The sequence below is a fragment of the Harmonia axyridis genome, chromosome 5 (assembly GCF_914767665.1).
Source record: "Harmonia axyridis chromosome 5, icHarAxyr1.1, whole genome shotgun sequence".
Taxonomy (NCBI): domain Eukaryota; kingdom Metazoa; phylum Arthropoda; class Insecta; order Coleoptera; family Coccinellidae; genus Harmonia; species Harmonia axyridis.
Genome location: NC_059505.1, coordinates 30,967,629 through 30,986,945, shown reverse-complemented (window position 1 = coordinate 30,986,945; position 19,317 = coordinate 30,967,629). Strand labels below are relative to the sequence as shown.

Here is a 19,317-nt window from a genome sequence, read left to right as displayed (position 1 = left end):
AATAATCGAAAAGATACCAAAAATGACAAAGGTATATTTTCAGCTCTGCGGTGAGGCCATTTATATCGAAAAGTAATAACAACTTCAATAATCCAAATGTTACACCTTGTATATATTATTACTTTTTTCGGTTTACCATATGCCTTTGATTATTTCTGAATTATATAACGGAAAATAATATATCGATGAAGTTTTGATGAAATTGTTTATAAAGGGTCAAGTTATTCTGCAATCATACATTTTTTTTTTTTCAGTGCATTGGTCAGGATAAATTTCATTAAACATTCTGCCAAGATCTTGCTAATAATTTGATTGCATATTAGGCCAATTGAAAAGTCCCCTTCAAACGATACGTGTCAAAATTTGACACAAGTCCGACCATTAGTTTATGAGATATTGCGTTGTGAGTGTAGCTACTTTTGTTATTTGAAAAAGAATGGAAAAAAGAATTTAGTGTGCTGAGAAAATATTGCTTTGCCGGGGTCTGCACCAGGAAAATCAACCATCATTGATTGGTAAGCTAAGTTTAGACGTGAGGACATAAGCACCGAAGACGGTGAACGCAGTGGACGCCCAAAAGAGGCTGTCACCGACGAAAAGATAAAAAAAGTTCACAAAATAATTTTGAATGAACATAAAGTGAAGTTGATCCAGATAGCAGACAATGTAAAGATATCATCTGAAAGTGTACATCATATCATTCAAGAATATTTGTACATGAGAAAGCTGTGTGCAAAATGGGTGCCGCGCGAACTCACAATCGATCAAAAGCAACAGCGTGTTAATGATTCTGAGCAGTGTTTGAAGCTCTTTAAGTGCAATAAACCTGAATTTTTGCGTCGATATATAACAATGAATGGAACATGGCTCCATCATTTCACTCCGGAGTCCAATCGACAGTCGGCTGAGTGGACTGCACACGATGAACCGAACCCAAAGCGAAGAAAAACACAACAATCAGCTGGCAAGGTTATGGCATTAGTACTCTGGGATGCGTAAGGTATAATATTCATTGATTACCTCCAAAAGGGCCAGACCATCAACATCGATTATTATATAATGTTATTGGATCGTTTAAAGGATGAAATCGTCAAAAAATTGCCCCATTTGAAGAAAAAAAGGTGCTGTTTCATCAAGACAATCCGCCGTGTCACAAATCATTGAAAACAATGGCAAACTTGCTTGAATTGGGCTTCGAATTGCTTCTGCATCCACCGTATTCGTCAGATCTGGCTCCCAGCGCCTTTTTCTTGTTCTCAGACCTCAAAAGAATGCTCGTTGGAAAAAAATTTAGCGCCAAAGAAGAAGTAATCGCCGAAACTGAGGCCTATTTTTAAGCGAAAGACAAATCGTACTACAAAAATGGTATCGAAAAATTGGAAGATCGCTATAATCGCTGTATCACTCTCGAAGGCAACTATGTTGAATAATAAAATCGAATTTCGCCAAAAAAATATGTTTCACTATGATACACCGGGGACTTTTCAATTGGCCTATTAATACCCTGCATTTTGAATTATATTTTGTCTCGTCCTCACAAATCCTGGCAGTCGTTGATTTGTCATTACCTGCTCTCATCCTACCCAAATTGATTCTAGGTAATTTCCAATCACGCGAACCATCGAAAATCATGATGAAACTTCACGCCAAACGTGTCGTTAGCGAAAATCTACCCATAATTAATTTTACATTATATCTGATTCGATTATCGGCTTGAATAGGGATGAACAGATGCGCTGTCTGAGGCATGTGTCGCCCCCTTCCCAATTTCCTAGCGTAATCACAGCAATGTATTCTACGTATAAACATCGACAATTGCACTATGGACAATGGAACGCAAGATTCATCCAGTTTGCCGAAAATTCACAATGCCCATGAGATCATTTCAGGCCAAATGTTCGGTTCGTGCTGTCGACTATATGTCGAAGTAACGCCCGATTGGGTAACGTGATTAGAACTGTCATATAGGAGAGAAGATAATTTGCGTTTTCGCAGAAACTGAGGAATAATAGGGATATTTACTAATAAGTATCAAAAATGGTATAAGCATGTTTTACCTATCGAAGTAAATTGGAGAAGCTGGATTACAAATTTTGAAGTGGTGATAATGGCAACACTGTAATGTTTTAGACATTTCTTATGTCATTTGTGTTCAGTTGTAATGAAAATATTACATTTGTAGCTTTTATAGCTATGTCTACTTTGAACACCCTGTAACATGGAAACTAGCAGATCAGAGTCTTCTGATCAGCTCTTCACATTGAGGACATAAAAGTCTACTAAAAACAATACTAACAATTGGACTTAACCGTTAACCATTTTTCATACATTCAGGTGCCTGGTCCTTTAGCAACCGCTGAAAAGAAGTTTTGCATTTATCTTCTAACTCAATCAGCTGCGCTAGAATACTTTTATAAATATTCTTCAAATCAACTGTTTCATTTCCTCGAATGATTCCAAAGATCGAATATTGGAATACCAAACCAGCCTCCTCTTCATTATTGCAACGTACACGTAGATATGCGAGACTGTTCCAATATCAACTCCGCATTGAATTATTGATATTGGTAACTCTTTTCCTTTTGATAATTTATTATTGCCATCAATTTAAAGGTGCAATAAATGGTTGCAATGTGTTTCGTGAGGCGGCATCTTGGAGATTTTCCTGCGAAACTTTGCTAAGGTACTTTGTGTTCAGTTGATGACGGGCGTATACCAGAAACCATAAAATGCTTCTGGCTCCTGTTTTTCATGTGCAGTAAAAACCTTCAACTGGATCTTCGATTTCGTCTTTTCTGGTTTAAAAGTAATGGTAATATTACATTTGTAGTTCTTATCGCTATGTCCAGTTTGAACTTGGAAACTAGCGTTGACCAGCTTTTCTCATTAAGGGCATAAAAGTCTACAAAAAACAATACTAACAATTGGAATTTACCTGTAACATTCTTCATACATTCAGAAAAAAAGTTTTGCCTTCTTCTTATAAATTAATCAGCTGGCTGGAATCTTTTCTAAATAAACTTCAAATCAATTGTTTCATTTCCTCAAATGGTTCCAGAGATTGAATATTAGAATACCAAACCAGCCTCCTCTTCATTATTTCAACGTACACGTACGCGAGACTGTTCAAATATCAGCTACCATCAAATAAAGAAGGATATCAAACTCGGCATCGAATGATTGAAATCTGTTTCGTTGTTATCTTAGTCGGATCTATGGACCGTTACGGTAATTGATATTCTCATCTCCCATACAATGCATGCGTTCTGCGATATTTGCATGACCGCCAGTGGTTACTACTGGATCTTCCATTCATCAACTAGCGGTCGGGAGTTCAAAGACTGAAGAAGAGTACATAAGGAAGCCGGTGAAATCTTGATTTGCACCTAGCACACATGCACTTAATCTGGTATTCACCCATTATTATGCTTTAGAGTCTCTTCTGGGATATTTAATTGTTGCACGCATCACTACGGTAGTTTGAACTCTGGTTGACTTTAGATGTCTAGATATGCTTACTGGTGTGTCCACTCCCACTTGGAAAAGTTTGAGGTAGAACATTTTTGAAGGGAGCAGCCTTACTGGATTGTCAGAGTATTGCCGGTATCTACTTAACTTGATATCCATATCGTTTCCTCAGAGTAATAAACATAGATAGAGGTAGCATATGCCATTTTCAGTAAGCAAATGTTTTCTTCAACATAAACTATCAAATTTGAATGAAGCTAGCGGAAATGAAAACATATCAGTGATAAGATATTTCACCCAATTCGCGAGGTTCTCCATAAAGAACGCACTTCTTATGTCCCATAGTGAATCAACGTTTCATATTTACTCAAAATATATTGAAATAAATACCTAAATATTTCAGAAATTCAGAAAACAAACTTCAGGCGCGCCAAAAACATGAAACATCCGATGACACTACCTATATAGGAGAGCAAAGGTTTCCAAAACTTGGATTTCAGCAGGTCGATACAGAAAATAATAAATATTCTGCTTATTATGAATTCATGATGAAACTTCGAAATATAAACTGAAGTTTATGAGGTCAACATCTTTTTACATTTTCGGAAAAATATTTCGTTTCATTGAACAATGACCACCCTGCACACTCAATCTTGTCATCTACCTTTGGTGCGTATTCTGGACCTGGTGCTCTGAAAATCTTAAAGTCAAACTGATGGCCAGTTGCACCATTTGCCTAAACATTGATTGAAAATTTAAACATGGTGCAACTGGCCATTAGTTTGACTTTAAGATTTTTAGAGCACGAGGTCCAGAATACGCTTGTTTTTAACAACAAAACAAAAGCCAATCAGAATTTTTTAGTTATCTTCATAAAATAGAATTGCAAAAACAAAGATATGTGTCACTTAGGATTCTTGGGGGGAGGGGTTTCACTCATAATAATGGTAATCTTTGTATGCACTGATTTATGCAGGCCAACCTGTATACAGATGCATCATTAGAATTGTTGCTGGACAGAATATTCATATTGATTGGTGTTCATCAGGGATCTATTCTGGCCAATTTCAAATTCAAAGATTTTCTAAACAATTCTTCAAAGAACCACAATACCTCGATAAGTATGTATTGAAAATCAACCAAGAATTTGATTTGTTCTCAGTGGTTATCTTCTTCACATTAAAAGATTTTTATTGCACACTCATTCCACCTGCAATAATTCATTTATGCGATAATTCATTTATATGAGATATTTCATTGTCTGAGAATTAACACTGTAGATTCTTGTATATTCTGCTGATGATTCACATTAATTTAATGACCTGTCAATGGCTATGAAATTCTTGTCTGTTCAGTACCGATGGTACTGTTAGTTTTCGGGAATTGTTTGTTGAGTGGTGATAGAGATTTGTGTTGTTACATAATATTATAACAACGTCTACTGCGAGGAGAATATTATCTGAATGTAAATGTTTCTTCTTCGTGTGGTATTCGAAGTGGTCAGTATGCTAATGTGGGGGTCAACAAACCGTGACCACATTTTTGTTTTTTCGTGAAATATTGGTTTTGACGAAGGAAAAGACACCAAATATTAACAATTAAAATTTATTGCTCCTCTTAGCTGGTGTTGAAGATTTAATTATCTATTAAAAGTTATGAGCTTGCGAATGGAAACCTAAGTTTACCTTTACCGTTCAGAAAAAAGCACAAACGAGCTATTTATAGAATTCAGATTTTATGGTTCTGAAGCTTGTATGATAGGAAATCCTGAAAGAGAAAGAAGACAATCGAAGGAAACGTGAGATAATAGTAACAACTAGGCGAAAATAAATTAAAAGAAGAAAATACTCAGGCAACATAGACCATCAGGGTCTATCTGTAACTGCCTAGTAATTGTTTTCCGCATTCTACTGTGATGGTGAATAGCGGTGTCATCATTGTCTTCTGCAAAATGGGCTATCATGCATCTATTCATTTTTGGTATGTCTGTCATGTAGAAGTTGAACAGCAGCGGTCCTATCACCGATCCTTGGGGAACTCCGGCTTCAATTTCTCTAATCGTCAACATGGTACTATTGATATCCACTCTAAATTTTCTATTGTATTAATCTCGTAAGTTTGGTTGAAAATTTCATCAACTCCATTTTATATATCAGACCTCTAAACTTACGCACAGAAGAAAAGGAATTAATTTAAAAAATGTCACCAAAATATATAAAACTATATGTCGGCCCCTAATAGAATATGCGCATCCAATATATATAAATTGCAGAACACCAGCATTAAAAAATCTTCAATTGGCAGAAACAACATCCCTTAGAATTATCTCAAGAATAAGGCACCCCAACAATATTTTGCACAACCCACCTAATCAACTGTTATATTCGTCAACTGGGATTGAACCAATAATGAGTAGATTCACTGAACTGAACAAGAAATTTTACAATAGACTTAAAGAAATCACTACAATAACTGAAATATACCACAGAGAGGAACATCATTCAACACATAGAAAATACCCCACACAGACCCTATTTGAGGCACTAGCGAACACTGGATAATAACTGTACAATTATTAATGTAAGATACAATACAATATATATTATATTTAGTTATAAAAAAAAAACTTATATATGTATGTATAAATCTAAAGGCTGAAGGACCTTAGGTCGATGGCCATTTGTTTGTTTATGAACAATAAAGGACTGTTACTACTACTACTACTACTACTATATCAGACTTTGATGCCACATTTTATCAAATGCCTTTTTCATGTACAAGAATATTGCTAGAGAATATAACCACTGAAAACAAATAAAATTCTTGGTAGTTTTTCAATACATACCATTTGGGGTATTGTGGTTCTTTGATGAATTGTTTTGAATTTTTTTTTATTTGAATTTGCATAGAATTGATCCCTGATGAATATCAATCTCTTAATATTCTGTCTAGCAACAATTGTAATAATGAAACTGTATACAGGTTGGCCTGCATAAATCACTGCATCCAAAGATTACCATAAATATGAGTGGAACCCCCCTCAAAAATCTTTAGTGACGCAGCTATCAATTCTATTTTATGAATATACTTAAAAATATCTAATTTAATATTCCAATTTTCGTTCATATTTCGAAAATAAAAGGATATTTCGATGTGCGGATATAAGATTCTTTCATTTTTCGAGAAAAAAGCTAGACACTCACTCAGGCCTTTTTTTTATGTGTAAGGACTGGAATTTTATTCCCTACGCCTGTACTATAATTTCTCCAATTTTCTACTGTTGTCTAATTGGGAGACTTTTCTCCATTCTGCATGTCACTTTTTTCTTCTATTTGGTTCTTTGAAAGATGTATTACCTTTTATCTGTTTTTCTTTTTTTTTAATTTCCTATTCTCATGCTCCTTCAGCGTCTCTGTCGTCTTCTTTCTTCGTTAACTTTTTCTCAATAGTTTCAACGCCAACCGCGGTTCTGATTACTGTATTTAGTGTACTTTGTAACTGATCTCTCTTATTGTCTTCCGTATTATACCAGGTTACTCCTGTATATACATAATGCTTGGTAAAAGGACTATATTTATTACCTTCAGCTTGTTTTCTAAAGAAAGTTTACTATTTGGGTTGAGCAGTGGGTAGAGTCTCCCTTCCTTTTTTCAAGTATCTATTTGTTGAAGTTCATTCTTTCATCTAGAATTACTCCCAGATATTTTGCTTCCTTTTTCTATTCTATCGTCTGATTTTCTTTTTTGACGTTTCCTGCTTTCTCTTTCTTTAATGTTGTTCCTCCGAAGTGGATTGCAACTGTTTTCGTCGTATTTACTTTGAATCTCAATTTCTTGAAGTATTCTATCAGTTTATCTGGGTCTATCTACAGGGTGGCCACTTTTTCAATGGGATTGTATTGGTAACTTTTAAACCATAAGAGTTAGAAGGTCGGCCAAATGGAGAAAAAGTTGCATGCATAGAAGCATTATCAAGCAGTTCAAACAAATCGAGATTATCAGGGCCGGTTATTGAGATATCATAAGAAAAGTAAATTCTGTCATTTTGATTTTTCTTTTTTTCCCACTTTATTTCAAATATTATCAAAAAATGTTACAGAACTTTTTTATTCGACAGTAAATTGTTCTCAATTTGACGTAATCAGATTTCGTATCCAACGTTTCGTGCTCTCTGGGCCACCCTCAACCTCATTTTTTTCAACACGTTTCGAAATAACTTTTAACGCTGAATTCAACGATATAGCATACAATGTCATTCAAAGTTGATTTTCAGGTGATTTTGACCCTTATCCAATTTTCTTTGGGTCGGATCTGTAGTGAATGCAATTTATCAAAAACTGCTGTTAATAAAATAGTCAAGAGACGCGAATACAATGATTTTGAATTTGAATACCAAGCCTTGCAAAACTTATATCGTAATGATATCAAAATAAAGTTCGATTCTGTAATTTGTTTCAACGGAACAAATGACAAATCCAACAATAGTGATTTCTCGCGAGAAGATTGAGAATGTATTGGAAGGTATTCAAGAAGACGAAATAAGCAAATGTATAAGAAGTATGGGTTCCAGAACCGTTAAGTGCATTTTACAAAATGGTGGACATTTCGAACACTTACTTCATTCATATTCATTTACTTTCGAATAATCATTCGATTTTTCTTTCATTAAATGATAATTCGTTAAATTGTTATGAATTGAAATATGTAAATAATTATTACTTGTTTCTCGATTTGATTCTGATATGTTCCATTCAGTTCAAGATGAAAAAGATGATTTTCTCATCGAAATGTATTGCATTTTGTTAATTAAACTAAAGGTACCAAGGTACCTAAATGTAATACAGATCCGACCCAAAGAAATTTGGATAAGGGTCAAAATCACCTGAAAATCAACTTTGACTGACATTGTATGATATATCGTTGAATTCGGCGTTAAAAGTTATTTCGAAAAGTGTCATAAAATATACAGGTCCGTATTGAAAAAAATGAAGTTGAGGGTGGCCTAGAGAGCACGAAACGTTGGATACGAAATCTGATTACATCAAATTGAGAACAATTTACTGTCGAATAAAAAATTTCTGAAACATTTTTTGATAATATTTGAAATAAAGTGGGAAAAAAAGAAAAAACAAAATGACATAATTTACTTTTCTTATGATATCTCAACAACCGGCCCTGATAATCTCGATTTGTTTGAACTGCTTGATAATGCTTCTATGCATGCAACTTTTTCTCCATTTGACCGACCTTCTAACTCTTATGGTTTAAAAGTTACCAATACAATCCCATTGAAAAAGTGGCCACCCTGTATAACTGCCTAGTAATTATTTTCCGCATTCTACTGTGTTAGTAAAGAGCAGTGTCATCTGCAAAATGGGTTTACATCTATTCATTTTTGGTATATCTGCCATGTATAAGTTGAACAGCTGCGGTCCTATCACTGTTCCTTGGGGAACTCCGGCTTCAATTCCTCTAATCGTTGACATGGTACCATCGATATTAACTCTAAATTTTCTATTTGCCAGGTATGATTGTATTAATCTCTTAAGTTTGGTTGGAAATTTCATCAACTTCATTTTGTATATCAGACCTTCATGCCACATAGAGTCATAAGGTGTTCCAATCTATCCTTTTAGAATATTTTTATTTGGCCTCCCTCTATATTCATCGATTCACAATTCCTTTGTGTCAATGCATATTGCATGAATATAAGTTTACGTAGATCAGGAATTATTATCGTTTTTTTTCCTTCCCTGAAAATTCACTTTGCGGAATGACGTGGTGTGGGGATGTTGATGGATATCGAAAGTGATTACCGAGTCAATCTTGGGACAAAGATGAAAAAGAAATTGCTTTTTGTTCAGTGAAATTACTTGTGTCGAAAACAGGCGTTTAACAAGAGAGGGTGCTCAGGATGGCGGTTGACTAAATTGCGTGGGATGTTTTTCATAAACTGGCTTTATTGAAGATGTTTGTTTTAAAATTTCGAGAATTTTAATGGAGTGATGGAATCACTCACCTCAACTGATTTTGTTTGCACGAGTCTTTCAGATTTTGCTTGATAAGTAATTGGGAATTATTTGATTGAAGAAAGTTTCTAGACGTCTTGTTATTTTATTGCTTGTTGATAAATGTCTGATAAGCTGGTGCTTGAATTAGGTTCCTTTCCTCAGAGTTAAAAAAAGTTATCAGTTTTTGTTTCAGAAGATGTAAACTCAGAATGGGAAATGCTCATCAGTTTGGTTTATTACTGCAAATGAAAATTTAAATTTAATCATTATGGATTTAATTCATGATTGCTACAAATTATCTTTTCAAAATTCAGTTTTCAAAAATGGTTGAATCGCTTCCTCACGACTGCACAATAGCGCCTAGAAGGATGGCTTGACCAACCAATCTAATCCAAAATGTGATGTGACAGATATGAAGTATTTTTTAATTCTCCTACTACTACTGAATTCTCTACTACTCTCCTAACCTGATCAAATTATGGCTATCTTAGTTCATTAAATCGACAGGATGTCCCAAATTCGGTGCTACCTAAGACTTAGAGAAAAAATCTTCAAGGATCCCCGATCTCTTTTTCAGAAATAATGGGATATCAAAAATCAGATCATAGATATCTTGATTCATTATCGAGTTGCAGGACGTTTCTTAAAAATTACTGTTTCAAATATTTCGCTATATTTTAGTTTCTGTTCAATATATTAAAAAAAAATTCTGAAACGCTTTTTCAGTAATTTTCATAGTAGTTGATAATTATAACAGATCATAGAAATTAATTATCGTTTCAGAGATATAGAGGCGTGTTCGTGTTTCTCAAATAGGACACACCATATTTTCAAGGCAGTTTTTCAGCCGAAGATCTTCAAGAAGCATCCCGTTAATGATTTATCAAAAATATTCTCTGTTCCATAGATATTGAATTTCTCGTCATTAATTCGATGGGACACCTTATTCACACAGGGTGGTCCACCCCAGACGCAGATCTCATTTTGAGGGAGTAAATGAAAATATTTTGAAAATCTTTTTTTGTGACTTGTATAAAGTAGTGTTCGAAAAGAAAGATATAGACCAAAGTTACACTTTTTTCATTGTAACATCCTGTGTATGAATTCAAAAATTGAATCGCAAGCTGAAATAATGATTAGTTCAGATCACTTCATCTTTAGAAGCACCATTTACGAGAAAAAAGCGAAAAATTCAAAATATAGTTTTTTTAATTGGTAATTATATAATGAAAAAACTACTTACCCCGCCGAAACAGGCAATATTTTTTCGAGAAGACGTATTGGCTACTTCTATGCAGAATAAAAACCATACCGATTGTATTTTAGAGAATATACTCCTAGAGTGAGAAAATTGCCTTCTAATAGAAAAATGGAGATTTGCACGCTTGTTTCCATTCAACTTAATTTTCATGAAAAATCTGAGAATACTATGAAAAAACCTGCCTCTGATATCGAATTTTTAATATTTTTTTAATTTTTATCGTAATAAGATACTCATGAATATTAGATATAAATTATTCAATTATAATAATCAATTAAATAATTCCACCCAACATTACCAGTTCCTCAGTTATGATTTTGTTGGAAAATTTTTCGGAAATAAGAAAGAGGTGAAGTACAACAAGGGATCTATCACAGCTTACGAATGTTTTTTTATACCTGAAAAAACTGACTCTGAACTGAACAAACTGATCCAAGCGATTCGCTACCCCATCCTTATGGGATCACAAATGATTCATCAAGCCACATATGGAATGAAAATAGCTGTGAAAACACTTTAATTATTCAAAACTAAAGAAGAGATTGGCGCAAACTCATCAAACAATATGTGAACTCTGTATGATGGTGTCCCGAAAGTGCCATAAAGAGGGTTCATTGTTTTTGGGCGATGTGGATTCAGAAATTCAAGGGTACCTACTCTCACTTATGTAAGCATGTGATCGCCCTATTATATGGTTCAGCATTGACGAATCTCTTCAGTAAATATCAGTAGAGAATTCTAGAAAAGATCGGTCAGAAGCTAATGAAGCTATTGCACGCTCGTTTGATGATGACTGTAAGAAATTGTAATTTTCTGAAATTTAAGATCTCCTTTATGCCTTAATTTAGTTTCTTAGATTCTGGAGCAATCACATGTAAATTCTGTGATACACTGATGCGAGTTCATACAATATGTACTTATAGGACTACGTATGTATGGAAAAATACTGTTTCCAATTCAAAGATAAACTATATAAAAAAACTTATCGCTTTAGCTATGGGCTCACCATAGTCCATGTCATATAGAGATGAAGAAATCAAAACTACCCTAAAACTTTCCCGTGAGGTGCCCTTGTGAGCATAAATTGACTGGACTATACCTAATTATGGATTTAACATTGAAAAATAACGAGTAGATTCGAAGGTATTTGTTGATGATATTCAAGATGCCTATAGAAATACTGGTGTGTCCATCCACTCTCGAAAAAGATTAAGATAAAGATGGCGACTTTTGAAGTAGTAAATGAAATAAATAAGGATGTGAATTAAATTTGTGCGAATATGCACAATTCATCAGTGATAATTATCATAAATAGGTTCGAAAATTCTACTAATATATACTCTGCCTTTTTGATTTATACGATTTTTATTTATAATTTGTACTTTTCAAATTTTTTCGGAGGTAAAAGTGACGTCTGTGAAATCGAACTTCTACATTATGAACTGACTTCACTTTTCCCGCCAAACACGAAAGCTAACGTTTACACAGGAAACATTTCCAAGCCATGGGAAAATCCATCTCCAAGAATATAGGGAAACAATAAAACAGCAAAAGTCCCGTAAATTTCCCACAACTGATCACGTACTTTGGCCTATAATAAAATCGATAGAGGTTCCAATCCATGTGGAATTATAGAGGACCAAGATGACGGGAAAGTTTTGGTTGTAGGTATTAATTTTATGTAAGAAACTCAAGCGGTTTGAACAGAAAGGGTACATCAGGAGCATTATGGAAACCGTAACTTGATATCCTCAGCTTAAACCGACTGTTGTAATTGCTTTTGAAAGATTATTTTGCGGTTAGGCTTTACGAGGGTCACCTCTCATATTATTCTGAATAGGCTCTTACTTCTGCAATGGATTTTATGATGGCGACCAAATTTGTTCCAAGAGTACTTTGTGGTCTTGAACTTCTGGCAGGAGATGCCTTCATGGATGAGTAAGTCCATATACGAGTATTTGAACCTGAATAATACATATACATAATACAGCATATATCAATCTTATCATACTGCATAAAAGGCCCATTGAAAAGTCCCCGGTATACCATAGTAAAACACATTTTTTTGGCAGAATTCGATTTCATTATTCAACATAGTTGCCTTCGAGGGCGATACAGCGATTATAGCGATCTTCCAACTTTTCGATACCATTTATTAGTACGATTTGTTATTCGCTTCAAAATAGGCCCCAGTTTCTGCGATTAATTCTTCATTGGCGCTAAATTTCTTTCCAACGAACATTCTTTTGAGTTCGAGAACAGGAGAAAGTCGCTGGGGGCCAGATCTGGCAAATACGGTGGATACAGAATAAATTCGAAGCCCAATTCATGCAATTTTGCCATTGTTTTCATTGATTTGTGACACGGCGTATTGTCTTGGGGAAACAGCCTTTTTTTTTTCAAATGGAGCCGGTTTTTAACGATTCCATCCTTCAAACGATCCAATAACGCTATATAATAATCGCTGTTGATGGTCTGGCCCTTTTGGAGGTAATCAATGAATATTATACCTTGCCAGCTGACTGTTGTGTTTTTCCTCGCTTTGGATTCGGTTCATCGTGTACACTCCACTCAGCTGACTGTCGATTGGACTCCGGAGTGAATTGATAGAGCCATGTTTCATCCATTGTCAGATATCGACGCCAAAATTCAGGTTTATTGCACTTAAACAGCTTCAAAAACTGCTCAGAATCATTAACAAAATGTTGCTTTTGATCGATTGTGAGCTCGCGCGGCACCCAGTTTGTACACAGATTTCTCAAGTACAAATATTCGTGAATGATATGATGTACACGTTCAGATGATTTCAACACAATGTTTGCTATCTCGATCAACTTCACTTCACGGTCATTCAAAATTATTTTCTGAACTTTTTTGATTTTTTCGTTGGTGACAGCCTCTTTTGGGCATCCACTGCGTTCGCCGTCTTCGGTGCTCATTTCACCACGTTTAAACTTAGCATACCAATTAATTATGGTTGATTTTCCTGGTGCAGACCCCGGAAACTCTTCATCAAGCCAATATTTTGCTTCAACTGTATTTTTTCCTTTAAAAAGGCAATATTGATCAGCACACGAAATTCTTTTTTTCCATCTTTTTTTAAATAACGAAAGTAACTACACTCACAACGCAATATCTCAAAAACTAATGGTCGAACTGCTGTCAAATTTTGACACGTAACGTTTGAAGGTTGATACTAGCTAAATATCATACGGATTTAATACTAGCACCGCCATCTATGCATCAGACCGGGGACTTTTCAATTGGCTTAATATTTCCTAAATATATTCATTGAAATCAATATAAAGAAATAAACGAAATTTCAGGGGGTGATTTTTAAAATGCATTTTTCGTTTAAACCCATCTGGATTAAATTGGGAGAATCAATTATTCTTTTGCGTTTTTTTCAATGTTCCGTCACGAAATTTTTTTGGCAAACCTCAGATTCGGATTCAGCACCCCAAAAAACATATAATATCGAAGAAATCAAAACTACCCCAAAAGTTTTCTGTGAAAAACTCACACAGTGTCAATGTGTTCAAGAATCGGTTAGATATTCTTGGACTATGATGATTGATTTAGTTTATTGATATATATTTGTTTTGCTGTATTTCATATTTCGGTTGATTATTGAGAATTTAGTTTTCATTTTTTGAATATTATATGCCGAGTCTTTTATAGCTGTTTCAGCTCGACTCTTTTCTGTAAATAAACAAAAACATATATTGACTGGACTAGTAGCTCTGCGAGTAGGTTTAGCCAACGTAATGCGCTGAACGTTCATACCCACCGTTGTGGTATAACTTTCAGCGTTTCAACTTTCAGCAGTATCATCATCCTGCACGATTTCCTGCTACGCTAAATACTTAATGAGGAGCTTTTTGACTTCACCTAGTTTTCAGCTAGTATGGATATGAACAAGTAGACGTAACGTTACTATCAGAAATGCAGGTGAACAAGTTTTGTGCCTACCGTCTACAAATGGTACAGTTCAGAGTGAGGCCGCCAAGACAACTGTTAAAATAGCGGGTTTTAACCATAGTGAACCACATTTTATAGTCTTCAACAATTTGTTACGTCTTCATTTTGATCATGAACCATTATGAATTCGTTGTACGCAATCTAATGTCATTTTCGTGGTATGACAATGTCGAATTTACGTGAGAGTGTAGTTTCACACCATAAAGGAAACAGTACTGGGAATTATTGGATTTTGTATGGTAATGTTCTTTTCGAATATCTGAAAATTGTTGGAATTACTTTAATTCAAAAATAATTCACTCCATGTGAATTGGCATGCTACAATCAACGGTCCAAGATTGTTCATGAGAATAATATAGAAACCAAAACTGACCCTTGAGGAACGCCAGTTTCAAGCCACTTTCATAATGCTATTATTCAATTGAACTAGAGCTCTTCTGGAGAAGAAACTTCGTTCGGTTCATGTTGCCATCAAAGAAAAGCTCTTTTCAGCGATCCTTTTTTTCATGCGCCTATGGAAGACCACAGAATTGTTGTATATAATTATGTGAGATGTGATTTATTATGAAGACATTGTTATCGATTAGTTCATTTTATCTGTCTGTCGGTCTTTGTGTCCGCAAATATTTGTAGCAGCCTTAACATCTACAATTCTTATTCGATTTGAATGGAATTTGACATGGGTATCCTGTATGAGATGGAGATGGTCCCATACGAATTTCAGTTCTAACCATAAAAAAGAAACAAGGTTACCCAAATCAACTTTGTAGCCGAAGATACTGGTTGAAACCCGTTTCAGAGCAGAAAAACTTGCTGGATAGTGTGACAATCAACAATGCTATTATTATATTATTCAACTTTAATATAACAATAAGAATAGCGCAATAATGAAACGAATAGTAAACATAGAATATTGTATGTGCAAAACAGCTTAGCAGTTACTTTTTCCGCCTAGTCATGTGACTCAATAAATACCCCTAAAAAATTTAACAAAATACCTTAGCAATCAATGAAAAATAACCCTTTTAGCTGTAAATTAGCGAAAAATGTAATCAAATATGTTCCCTCACCAAAAAGTTATGATAATAATAATAAATTCCAAAAGTTGAAATGATACAAATCATTAACATAAAAAAGTCAAAGAAATACAAGAGTACCAAAAATGTGATTCAAGTGAAAAATTCATCAACAGAATAAAACGATTTCTCAAGAAGATAACACACAAGAGAGATAAGAGACATCCTGTATATTCACCTGTAGGGAATTGAAAAGTTTGCACCCCATAAAAACGAAACGTTTTTAATAAAAAAAGTTTTGTGACGTAGTGGCTGCACCGAAGATTTAAAACGAGTTAGTTCACTCTGTTCTCTGCAAGAAAACGTTTGTTCTTATGAACGTGAGTAAATATACGCTATACAGGCCGCCAAAGTCAAAATCCCCATTTAACGATTGCCTACAAGATTGTCTGCATTTCAGGTTGACTATTATGTGCACAGCAAATTTTTGTAGAATAAACACTCTGTTGGCTGTTGGAGCATTACCCCAACGTAATATAGCATATTTGATGTGTGAGTTGAAAGCACTATAACACAAGTTCATTAATATATGAATATTGCAGCATTTAGACATGAATCTGAGCGCATAACAAACCTTTATAAGCCTCTCACAAAGATTTTCAATATGAGGATCCTAATGTAGTCTTTCATCAACCAAAATGCCAAGGAACTTCACCTTATCCAATGTATATCATCATGGTTGAAAATGGAAAATATTTTATTATAAATTAATTTTTCTGTCTTTTCAGTATTCAAGGTTAGCAAGTTTTTTTTTACCAATGTAAGTGAAGCTCTCTGGTTAACTCAGCCAATTCAGCACAATTCTCAACTTTAACAAGTCCATTCATATCATCAGCATAAGCAATTACGACAGCATTATTTGGAAACATTTTTTGCAAATAATTGAGCAAATCATTCACATAAACTCAAATAAAATTGTACCCAAGATAGATCCCTGAGGTACCCCTATCATAATACCAACATCTTCACTTCCATTTTCTGAATGAAAGGTGACAACAAACTGGCGTCGGTTTTCTAGATATGACAAAAAAAGTCACGAAGGAAGGCCACAACTCATACCATACCATACTTGGACAATTTAAGAATTGAAAGTTATGATTGATACAATCAATAATGTTACATTTGTAGCTTTTATCGTTTTGTCTACTTTGAAGACCCTATAACTTGGGAACCAGCATTGACCAGATTCATCTGTTCAGTTTTTCTTATTAAGGGGATAAAGGTCTACAAAAACAATACTAACATAAGAAATCAACCGGTAACCATTTTTCATACATTCAGGTGTCTGGTCCTTTGGAACCTACGCATCTTTTGAAGCTTGGTACTTGGTATATGACACTGACGTTGCCATCTGTTCTTCAGGCCCGGGACTTATTGAATGATATGTAATTTTTTGCTTTATTTAATACTTAAGAGTACATAGACTGCCTATTGTATACAGCTCATGCTTCTGTAGTCTATAAGCAGTTTTTTACTTTGGTAACTAGCATGGTGATCCGATCTATCATAAAGCAATCAAACGTATTATCCTGTTATTTCAACATGGTTCGAAGTTTGGTGGTTATCTAGCTTCACCGAGGTGAAATGAACTTATTGGACTTTATGATTATACAGAGCAAGAATAAAGCACTACTTCCTGAACACTATAATAACGGCCTTACTTACCAAACATCAAGCCAACTTCGATTCGCATCATAAATCAAATTCCGCAATCCTCTGGTTATCCTAACGAGATGATTGATCCTTGGAACGCCCACATTTTATTACTTTGCTGAATTGTCGGATCATTAATGTCAGATTATCATTGTAGGACTTCACAATGAATCATGATTCTGAACTTCAAAGTATTTATCACTTAATTACACTTCCGATTTTTGCACTTCAATTTTTTGAGGATTCTGTAGACATTGTACACAAATTAAATAATACACGTATATTTCAATATCTATTTATTATGGAATTCAATTTAAACGTACTGCGTTTCGCTTCAATGTAACTTCTTCAGATGTTTGCAGACTACAGGTTCGAAAATTGGGAACCAACAATATTTGTAGGGGGTTGTTTTGAAATGAGTGTACAACTTTTATTACTTTTGAAAAACCCTCTGGACCCTTAGGTGAATTATTTGAATAGATGTGAATTGGGGTAGGTCCGTCAGGTCATTCGGTAAATTCTCTAAATTCCTCAAACGATTTATCTCTGAACTTTCTAATGAGCATAGCTTGAAGCCTTTATTTCATTTCTGATAAAAGTATTGGATAGTGTTAAATTATTTTACCTACATAATTCAATGGACCTCAGAGTAATGAACATAGATAGAGGGAGCATATGTCATTTTCAGTAAGCAAATTTTGTCCCCAACATGAACTATCAAATTTGACATTAAGCGCGCGGAAATGAAAGCATATCAGTGATACGATATTTCACTTAGTTCGCGAGTTTCTCCACAAAGAATGCACTTCTTATGTTCCATAGTGAAACAACGTTTCATATTGACTTAAAATATATTGAAATAAATACCTAAATATATCAGAAACTCAATAAACAAACTTCAAGCGCGCCAAACGACGCGAAAGAACCGATTACACTAGGAGAGCAAAAGTTGCCAAATCTTGGAATTCAGCAGGTAGATACAGAAAATAATGAATATTCTGCTACATTCGACAATTAGGAAAATATCGGATTCCAAATATTCAAATTTTCATATTTAATCGGGATTCGGGAATCACTCAAATCAATATATTTCATTCAATATAATATATGTACCGGGTTTTTCACCATAATTTGACCCCCCTTTCACTTTTTTACTAAAAGAGGTACAAAAAAATGTTTTCTACAAAAGTTTCACGAAATCAACTAGTGTTTTTTAAAATGATTTCACAAAACGAAATATATGCAGAGTGGGCAACATATTGATTGCAACTTCATTTTTTCAAATGGAACACCCTGTATATTTTTCTATAGTTGACTAGTTTTTTTTTTCCCCGACTTCGAATATATAACATATGTGTGGTCTATCTCTCTTATTCTGAATGACCTTGAACTTGGTTCAATTACGAAATTCATATTGTTTTTCAACACACATTAAGAAGAGAAGAGTACAAATCTAATGAATAATGAATAATACTGATTTCAAAAAACTTATTGTACGATTTGACTATCCCAAATTACATAATATAAGCCTATGATTTTGAAATCAGTTTCAATAGAATTGTTCATAGATTTATATATAATTCAGGGGACATTGTTCTTCAGTTCCCTCTATATGACTCAGACTCCTTGAAAAAAATTGAATAGATCCATTATGTCTGACGCACTAATTTTGGAAACTGACAAATAATTCAATAAAGAGGTTGTTGTCTCTTGTAAATTTGAGATTTTTGGATGAAAAGATCATGTTCAACACAAAATGGAGCTATCATTCTATTGAGATGAAAAACATTTTGCCGAGTTTGCTAACTAGCCTAATGAGGATTGATGAATTTTCATCTTATTAAGAACTTGTGTGGTCATACTGTTTC

The 19,317-nt window shown here is 34.4% G+C and overlaps 1 protein-coding gene across 1 annotated transcript in view; it reads left to right on the top strand.

Annotated features, from left to right (window-relative positions):
- Window positions 1-19,317, top strand: part of LOC123680664 — a 44,437-nt gene that overhangs the window by 5,037 nt on the left and 20,083 nt on the right. The gene's annotated exons all lie outside the window — the stretch shown is intronic.